This window comes from Solanum dulcamara, chromosome 9 (assembly GCF_947179165.1).
Source record: "Solanum dulcamara chromosome 9, daSolDulc1.2, whole genome shotgun sequence".
In the NCBI taxonomy this organism is placed as follows: Eukaryota; Viridiplantae; Streptophyta; class Magnoliopsida; order Solanales; family Solanaceae; genus Solanum; species Solanum dulcamara.
The window spans coordinates 10379651-10389480 of record NC_077245.1 but is presented as its reverse complement, the minus strand read 5'-3'; the positions used below and the strand labels follow the sequence as shown (position 1 = coordinate 10389480).

At 39.5% G+C, this 9830-nt stretch overlaps 1 pseudogene; it reads left to right on the top strand.

Annotated features, from left to right (window-relative positions):
* The first annotated feature begins 3185 nt into the window (after window positions 1-3185).
* Window positions 3186-7819, top strand: LOC129903522 (uncharacterized; annotated as a pseudogene).
* The last annotated feature ends 2011 nt before the right edge of the window (window positions 7820-9830 follow it).

Genomic DNA, 9830 nt, shown 5'->3' with positions numbered 1-9830 from the left:
GCCTACTGGGTACCTGTTGTCTTGGTACTCATACTACACTCTGCATCTACTTTCGTGATGCAGGACCGAGCACCAGCTATCGCCGTGGATAAATCGAGCCTGTTGCAGTCAACTTCGGAGACTAGGGTGAGTACTTGGCGTTTTTAGATCATTCTTGTCTCCTTCAGCATGGATGGCCCGTCTTTTGCCTTCTGAGACTAGCCAGTTGTTTTATATCTTTTTGGTCCACTTTCGGGACTTGTACTCGTATTTTATTTTGTAGCAGCTCTGTACTTGTGACTTCCAGGTTCTGGGAGGGATCTTTAGTTGTTTAAAACATGTTTTGGTTTACTTCCGCTTATTCATTCTGTTTACTTTTATATTTCAATGCTCTTATATAGTTTTTGCCTTCAAACACATTACTTGAAGTTCCGGGTTAACAGGTTGGCTTACCTACTAGAGGGTTATAGTAGGTGCCATCATGACCTACGAAATTGGGTCGTGACAACATACCATTCAACCAAAGCCCAAAAGATGTCGCTATGAAGCTTGGCCAACCAAAAATAGTGCTACAATGTGAAAATCAACATGACTACAAAACAAACCATAACTAATCAATAAGGCGCTAATGTCACACTCGTGATCAGCAAAGTTCAAGGCATAAAATGAGTCTAATAACAATAATACTTAGCAGCTAAATCCATTGAAGACATTCTAACAACATCACGAGGAAGCGACAAGCTCCCGAGGCAACTTAACTATGTATTTTTCACGCTATTTAACCTAACAACCATCTAATACAACCCGAATAATAAACACACTGATCCCCCCATTACCTCTATCACCTTAACACCATTAATACACAATAATAATATCCCAAATAGATAAGAAAAAGGGTCTGCCCAAAACCACAATATCAAAACACCACCATGTGGCTCAAAATAAATAGAAACGATACTAGGATATGGAATTACGAAGGAGGGTTGTAAAAAGAAAGTTAACTCAACAAAAATGCTTGAAATAAGAACCTTAAAAATTTTCCTCTTTGCAGCAATATTTGTAACGACCTATCTGCGTTGTTAGGAGTAGGCCAATGCGGAAGAATTTTGGGTCAGAAGACTTCGGATAGTATCCTCAAAAAAATTTAGCCTAGGCTAGACTTGGACGAATTTTAAGTTAGGTGAAGTCTGGAGTGATCACATGAATGATGGAGATCAAATCTCTAATTTGATTAGACAGACTGATAGCCAAGACGATGCGGAGCATTTACGCCTTCGCAGAATTGCATTCGAACAAGTAAAACTCTCGGAATTGAATTTGGCGTGAAGGGTGTATTTTAATATTTCCGTGAAAGGGGGTGTGTTGTGAAATAAGGGCTTGGATCACAAATTCTAAGCTCACTATATATCCCATCAGGGTGGGATTATTCCCGCCAGATCGGGGCAGTCGTGACAAAGTCCAAAAATGATCTTTTTCTACAAAATTAGTTTCTAAGACTTCAAGAGGCAATCTAGGGTGAATTCTATCAATTTACCACGGAATTCCACGCTTAAAATGAGGATTTTACCCTCTAAATTCATTCTTTGATTCTTAGAACCTAGAATTTATGGTTGGTAATCATTGTGGGGGGGGTTGAACTGAAAAACTAATTGTGGAAAATAGTCTTAAGGTGGGGTTAGGATTATGGGTTTGGCCCAGGATATAATTGTGTTATATTTTATGATAGTTAGGTCATGTGTTGATCCTTTATATGATTTTACTTTTTCTAGACCAAGAACGAAAAAAATGAACCTAGAAAGGGAAAACACTTGCAATGTAAAGTTGTTGAAGCGTGAATTTTAGGTAGGTGATGGTCTAGTTTTCCATATGTGATTCAATACTTGTTAAATTGCTTTATGATATGCATGTGTGTCTATGTATAGGGAAATCTGCTAGATTGTGTGTGAAATGATCATTTACTGACTTGTTTTGTGATGAATATGTTCTTGGCGATATGATGTTGTAAATACTGAATGCATTTGAGATTGTGGTATGTTTGCATAGGGTGTCACATTCCGACACATAATTAGATCGGGTGTCATATTTTAACACATAATTGGATTGGGTGTCGCATTTTGATACATATTTCGATCGGATGCCACATTCTGACACAAAGTTGATTATTTGTAGGTCTCTCGAGAAGACCCTTGTGTAAAGTTATAGTATGTGGAAAATATGAAGTTATGATATTGCTGAATATAGTTGAAATTGAGATTATTATTTTATATGTGTATATGCCTATTATGTGGAATTTACTTATTTATGATTCGCTTACTGGCTAACAGCGCGATCCTACAAGTACACCATTGTTTTTGTGTACTGATACTACTCTTGCTCTACTATTTTGTTGAGTAGAGGGCATATTCAGCCGGCTGCGGAGAGACCTCGGTTAGAAGAGTAAAGCTTGTTCGAGTTCAAGGATGAGCTATTTATTTTAAGTTGACGTGGACTCTTCTCTGTTCTAATTCCTTTTTCACGACTCAGATATTCAAACACTGTTTAGTTTTATGACTTTTTTTGGGAGTATTCTCCTTTTTTTAAAAATTGACATTTGATTAGAGTTTTGGTATGGACGACTTTCAGTTTTTAGGATATTTTCGCATTTCGTTGTTATTAAAATTATTAGTTGAGTTTATGGGAACTCAGTATTATTTTTGATTTTATTCCTGCTTCTACAAGTCTTCAATTGTTAGTTCTTAAGTTTGACAAGTTGAGCTGTAAAAATGTCTTTCCTACTGAAGGGTTATTGTGGATACCAGTCAGGGCGGGTCGGGGTCATGACAAGGTTGGTATCAAAGCCTAGGTTCATTGATCTCGTCATACTAAAATGAGTCTAATGGAGTTTTGCAGAATGGTACGGAGACGTCTGTACTTTTCTTCGAGAGGCTATGAAATTTTAGGAAAAGTTTCATTATTTTCTTTCCTTCGTACTATAACTTGATTCCAATTGGTATTTGGTGATCCAAATTTGTTTCTAACCTTTTTCACTCTTTAGTCTGCAGATGGTCAACACTTTCTATAATGACGTCAGGCCCGTAGCTCCAATGGAACCAGAAGAAGAGTCAGTTGTTTGAGGGCGTGGTAAAGGAAAAGGCAAGAGAGGGAGGCGAGGCAGGGGCAAAGAGAGAGCAACACTTGCCAGAGTGGAGGTCCCTTTTGACGAAGTGATGGTAGGTGAGGCCCCTCCCACTCCCCAAAATGAGTTTGAGGGAGAGGTGGAAGTTGGAGAAGAACAAGAGCAGGCCGAACAAGAGGAGGACACCCAAATTGGGGCTGCTGGTATTCCCCCTCTGGATTCAATATTAGCCCAGCATATCATGGTCTTTATGAGTGGGCTGGCTGGCACTGGCGTCATCCCCACCATGCCTGCAGCACCTGCTCTTGTTGCTCGTCCATTTGCTGCTGCAGCTCAGCTAGGAGATGAGATGGTAGGCAAAGATGTATTTTTTAAGTCACTAATGGGTTCTGTAATGACTGGTATTGAGCATGGCATGCTTACCAAGTTCCTCAAACTCAAACCCTAGTCTTTCCAGAGTACAAAAAATGAAAATGCTTATGAGTTTATTCTTAATTATTATGAGAGGTTGCACAATCTAGGTATAGTGCACCAACATGAAGTAGAGTTTGTGATGTCCTAACTATAGGGTGAGGCCAAGAAGTGGTTGAGGGCTTATATGGAGTGTCATTCGCCTGTGTTGCCCCCATTCACTTAGTTTTAGTTTCATACTCTGTTTCTAGAAAAGTATGTGCCCCGTACTTTGAGGGACAGAAAGAATGTTAAGCTTATGGACTTGAGCAGGGAGGGTTATCAGTGGCTGCTTATGAAGCCAAGTTTCATGCATTGTCCAGGTATGCCACTAAGCTGGTCACTATAGAAAATGAGAGGATCAGGTTGTTTGTAAAGGGGTTAAACCCCGAGTTGCAGGTACTTTTTGTCCATATGACTTCGTCTGGTAAGAATTTCAACGAAATTAAAGACTTTATTAAGAAGCCCAAAAGTGCAGGTAATTTTTAGGGATCCTATTTTAGAGGGTCAGGCAGGCTGGTGATTGCTGCCTAACCAATTCAGTCAGCACTTCTCGCTTTTACTAGCAGTTTTTCAGGTACTCCATAGCAGCATCCGAACTATGAGGGTCACGAAGAATCATTCCTAGGTAGCCGTTTGTCCTTTGATCGCATCTGTTTTAATTGTGGGGAGCCTGGACATATACAGAGGGAGTGTCCTCACCGCCACGGAGATAGTTTTAGCACCCCAACAGGCCAAAGCAGTGGTCCTAATAGCTGGAGGGAGCAATGACTAAGGACGTCCATATGATGGGTGAGGAGGAAATCTAAGAAGCTGTGGTGACCGAAGTAATGATAGTGTAGGTCAAGGAGCAGTCTATCTGGGCAAAGAGGTAGCCGTTAGAATGACTGGGCTCAATTTTATGCATTTTCGAGCAAGAACGAGGCAAAGGCGCCTGACACAGTTATCACAGGTACTATTCTTGTCTTTGACCGGATGACTACTATTTTATTTGATTCGAGTTCTATTTATTCCTATGTGTCTGTAAATTATGCCTTGGGTTTTGATGCACTGTGTGACATATTGGATGCCCTTCTATTGGAGAGTCAGTCATAATCACCTATGTGCATCGTGCTTGTTCTGTTGTATTTATGGGATACCAGACTTGGGTTGACTTAGTAATCTTAGTTATGACAGATTTTGATATGATCTTAGGCATGACTTGGTTGACCTCCTACTTTGTTGTACTTAATTGCAATGCAAAAACTATGGCTCTAAAGATTTCGTAGAGGGAAAGGTTAGAGTGGGAAAGGGTTTACAAGCCTAAGCCAGCTAAAGTTATATCCTTTCTTCAGGCTAGAAAAGTGGTGCGGCAGGGTTGTTTGGCTTATTTGACCCATGTTCGAGATGTAGATGTAGAGTCTCCTACTATTCAATTTATTCCAATATTGTGTGAATTTTAGAAAGTTTTCCCTTCAGACTTGCCTGGTATGCCTCCTGACCGAGATATAGCTACATTGACCTAGAGTCGGGTACTTGTCCAATTTCCATTCCTCTCTAACGTATGGCTCCAACAAAGTTGAGAGAACTTAAGGCTCAAATTCAGGAGCTTCTTGACAAGGGGTTTATTCGTCCTAGTGCTTCCCTTTGGAGTGCTCTGGTGTTATTTGTCAAGAAAAAGGATGGTTGTATGAGAATGTGCATTGACTACCAACAACTGAATAATGTCACCATTAGAAATAAATAACGTTTGCCTCGTACTGATGACCTTTTTGACCAGTTGTAGGGTGCTTCAATCTTCTCAAACATTGATCTCAGGTCTGGGTATCACCAATTGAAAATTAGGCCTAAGGATGTGCCCAAAACAACTTTTAGAACCAGGTATAGGCACTATGAATTCTTAGTAATGTCCTTTAGCTTGAGCAATGCACCTACAACCTTTATGCATTTGATGAATGGGGTGTTTAAACTATTCCTGGATTCATTCGTGATATTATTTATAGATGATATATTAGTATATTCAAAGAGTGAACAGGAACATGCATGTCATCTTCGAATTATGTTAGGTGTTTTGGAGAGACAAAGGTTGTATGCAAAATTGTCTAAGTATGAATTCTGGCTGCTTTCAATTACCTTTTTAGGCCATGTTATTTCAAAGGAAAGGGTAATGGTGAACCCACAAAAGATTGAGCCAGTTAAAAATTGGTCTAGGCCTAGTTCCATGACCGAGGTTAGAAGTTTTGTAGGGCTGGCTAGTTATTATCGCCGGTTCATGAAAAACTTTGTTTCTATTGCTATTCACTTGACTAGGCTGACTAAAAAGAAAGTGCCATTCAAGTGGACTTATAAGTGTGAAAAGAGCTTCCAAAAGCTCAAGACTTTTCTGACCACAATATCAATCCTGACCCTGCCGATTGAAGGTAAAGACTTTATTGTGTATTGTGATGCTTTACATTTCAGTTTGGGTGTTGTGTTGATGCAGGATAAGAATATTGTATCATATGCTTTGTGACAATTTAAGATGCATGAGAGGAACTACCCAATTCATGACTTGGAGTTGGTAGCAGTAGTGTTTGCACTAAAAATCTATAGACATTATCTGTATGGCGTCAAGTATCAGGGGTTCACTAATCACCGCAGCTTACAGCATGTGTTCATCCAGAAGGACTTAAATTTGAGACAACAAAGATGGATAGAGTTGCTTAAAGACTATGATGTCACCATCCAGTACTATCCAAATAAGGCTAATATGGTAGCAAACGCATTGAGCCAGAAACCGGTGAGCATGGGCAGTCTAGCCTATTTGGGAGCCTTTAAGTGACCCCTAATAGAAGAAATTCAAGCCTTGGAGGCCAGGTTTATGAGGCTAGGTATTTGAGAGAAAGGTAGAATGATGGCCGGAGTTGATCTAAGGCCCATTTTTATAGAAGAAATCAAGACCAAGCAGCTTGAAGATATTAAATAAATGAAATTAGAGGAAATGTATTGATGGGCAAAGCTCAAGACTCAACCCTTGATGCAGGTGGGGTGCTTCACTTTAGAGGAAGGATTTGTGTTCCCCGGATAGATAGACTAATTTAGAAAATCTTGTCTGAATCTCATAGTTCGCGATACTCTATTAACCCGGGAGTAACTAAGATGTATCAAGACTTGAAACGGTTATATTAGTGGCCTAGTATAACGAAAAACATAGTTGATTATATAGTCAAGTGTCAGAATTGCCAAAAAGTGAAATATGAAAACCAAAGACCTGAGGATTGCTTCAAAGAATATCCATTCTAGAATGGAAGTGGGAGAGAATGACCATGAATTTCGTGGTGGGACTTTCCATGACTTTGGGAAAATATGAATCCATTTGGGTGGTAGTTGACAGGTTAATAAAGTCAGCGCACTTCATTCCGATTAGAGTGAACTACAATGCACAATAGCTGGTCAGGATTTACATGAAAGAGATAGTAAGATTGCACGGGGTGCCCCTTTCTAACATTTCAGATCGTGGTACACAGTTCACTTCCAAATTTTGGGGGAAGTTGCATGAAGAGTTGGGCACTCAACTCACTTTCAGCACGACTTTCCATCCACAGATAGACGGGCAGTCGAAAAGGACTATCCAGGTGCTGGAAAATATATTGAGGGCGTGTGTTATAGACTTTGAAGACATTGGGACAAGTTCTTGCTCTTATGTGAGTTTTCCTATAATAATAGCTACTACTCCAGTATTGATATGGCACTATTCGAAGCCATATATAGGAGGGGATGCAGGTCTCTCATAGAGTGGTTTAAAGTTGGGAAGTGGAGCTATTGGGGGTTGACTTAGTGAAGGATGCTCAAGATAAGGTAAGAAGAATCTAAGCTAAGCTGCTAGCAGCTCAAAGTCGTCAGAAAGAGTACGTTGATCGAAAGGTTAGAGATATGCCATTCAAGGCTGGTAAGAAAGTACTTTTAAAAGTGTCACCCATTAAAGAGGTGATGATAGTTGGCAAGAAGGGCAAACTCAGCCCTCGCTATATTGACCCTTTTGAAATTCTTGACTGTGTAGGACCAGTGATGTATGGATTAGCCTTATCACCTAGATTGTCTAGGGTACACCCAGTGTTCCACGTGTCCATGCTGAAAAAGTACCATGGGGATGGGGACTACATCATTAAATGGGACTCGGTGTTATTAGACAATGAACTTCAATATGAGGAGGAGCCAGTTGCAATTTTTTATCCTGACATATGGAAGTTGAGGACTAAGGAGATAAATATGGTTAAAGTGCAATGGAAACATCATTCAGTGGAGAAAGGTACTTAGGAAACTGAGAAACACATGCGAGACAAGTATCCTCAACTGTTCGACGAAACAGGTACTACTCTATCTTTACTTTAGTCCTGTTTTCGCTAGTTAGTCACTCGGGGATGAGTGATGGGTAATTAATATCTATTGTAAACCTGTCCGCGTCGTTAAGAGTAGTCCAATGGGAAGGATTTCGGGCCAGAAAACTTTGGGTACCTCAAAAATATTTAGCCTATGCCATACTTGGATGAATTCTGAGTCAGGTGAGTCTAGAGTGATCATGCAAATGATGGTAGGTCAAATCTCTAATTTGATTGGATAGGCTGAATCCAAGATGATACAAAGCATTTACAGCTTCGCGGAATCGCATTCGAGCGAGTAAAACTTCTGAAATCAAAGTTGGCATGAAGGGTATATTTTAATACGTCCTTGAAAGATGATGTATTGTGAAATGGGGGTTTGGAGCACAAACTCTGAGCTTACTGTTTTCGCATATCCCGCCAGAGTGGGATTATTCCTGCTAGAGTAGGATGGGTCCCACCAGTGCGGGGTAGTCGCGACTTAAGTCGTGACAAAGTCCATAAATGGTCTTTTTCTGCAAAATCAGTTTCTAAGACTTTGAGAAGTGACCTAGGGCGAATTCTATCAATTTCCCATAGATTTCCACGCTTAAGGCAAATATGTTATTCCCTAAATTCATCATTTGATTTCTAGAACCTAGAATTTGTGGTTGGTAATCATTAGGGGAGGGTTTGAACTGAAAACTAATGGTGGAAAATAGCCCTAGAGTGGTGTTAGGATCATGGGTTTGGCCTAGGGTGTGAATTGTGTTATATTTCATGATAGTTAGGCCATGGTGTTGATCTTTTATATGATTTTACTATTTCTAGACCAAGAACGAGAAGAACGAACCCAAAAAAAAAACTCTTTCAATGTAAGGTTGTTGAAGCTTGAATTTAAGGTTAGGTGATGGTCTAGTTTCTCATATGTGTTTCATATATTTGTTAAATTGCTTCATGATATGCATATATGTATATGAATAGGGAAACATGCTAGATTGTGTGTGAAATAATCACTTGCTGGCCTGGTCTGTTCTTGGCGATATAATGTTGTAAATACTGAATGCATTTAAGATTGTGGTATGTTTGGATCGGATGTCACGTTCTGACACATAATTGGATCGGGTGTAACATTCCGACATATATTTGAACCGGACATCATGTTTTGATATAAAGTTGATTGTTTGTAGGTCCCTTAAGAGGACCCTTGTGTGGAGTTATAGCATGTGAAAAATATGGAGTTGTGATATTGCTGAATATGGTTGAACTTGAGATTAGTTGACTTATTTTGTACATGTATATACTTATTGTGTGGAATTTACTTGTCTATGATCCGCTTAATAGCTAACCATGCGATCCTATCAGTACAGCGTTGTTTTTGTGTAGCGACACTACTCTTGCTCTACCATTTTATTGAGTACAGAGCATATTCAGCCAGCTGCGGAAAGACCTCGATTAAAAGAGTAAAGCTTATTCAAGTTCAAGGGTGAACTGTTTGTTTCAAACTGCCGTGGACTCTTCTCTGTTGTAGTCTCTTTTTCAGGACTCAAATTTTCAAACACTGTTTAGTTTTATGACTTCTTTTGTGAATGTTCTCTTTTTTCTTTAAATTGACATTTGGTTAGAGTTTTAGTACGGTCGACTTTCAGTTCTTAGGATGTTTTCGTATTTCATTGTTATTGAAATTGTTAGTTGAGTTTATGGAAATTTAGTATTATTTCTAGTTTTATTTCTACTTCCGCACGTCTTTAATTCTTATCTATTAAGTTTGACAAGTTGGGCTGTAAAAATGATTCTCTCACTAGAGGGTTATTGTGTGTGCTAGTCACGGCGGGTAGGGGTCGTGACAATATCAAATGGAGCCTAAATCAACAAGAAAATTATACCACAACCATGAGCTCACGATGTAGAGCAATTTTCGTTCAACTATCGAGTTGAAAGAATCAACACCCATGAAAAGTTTAGTGGCT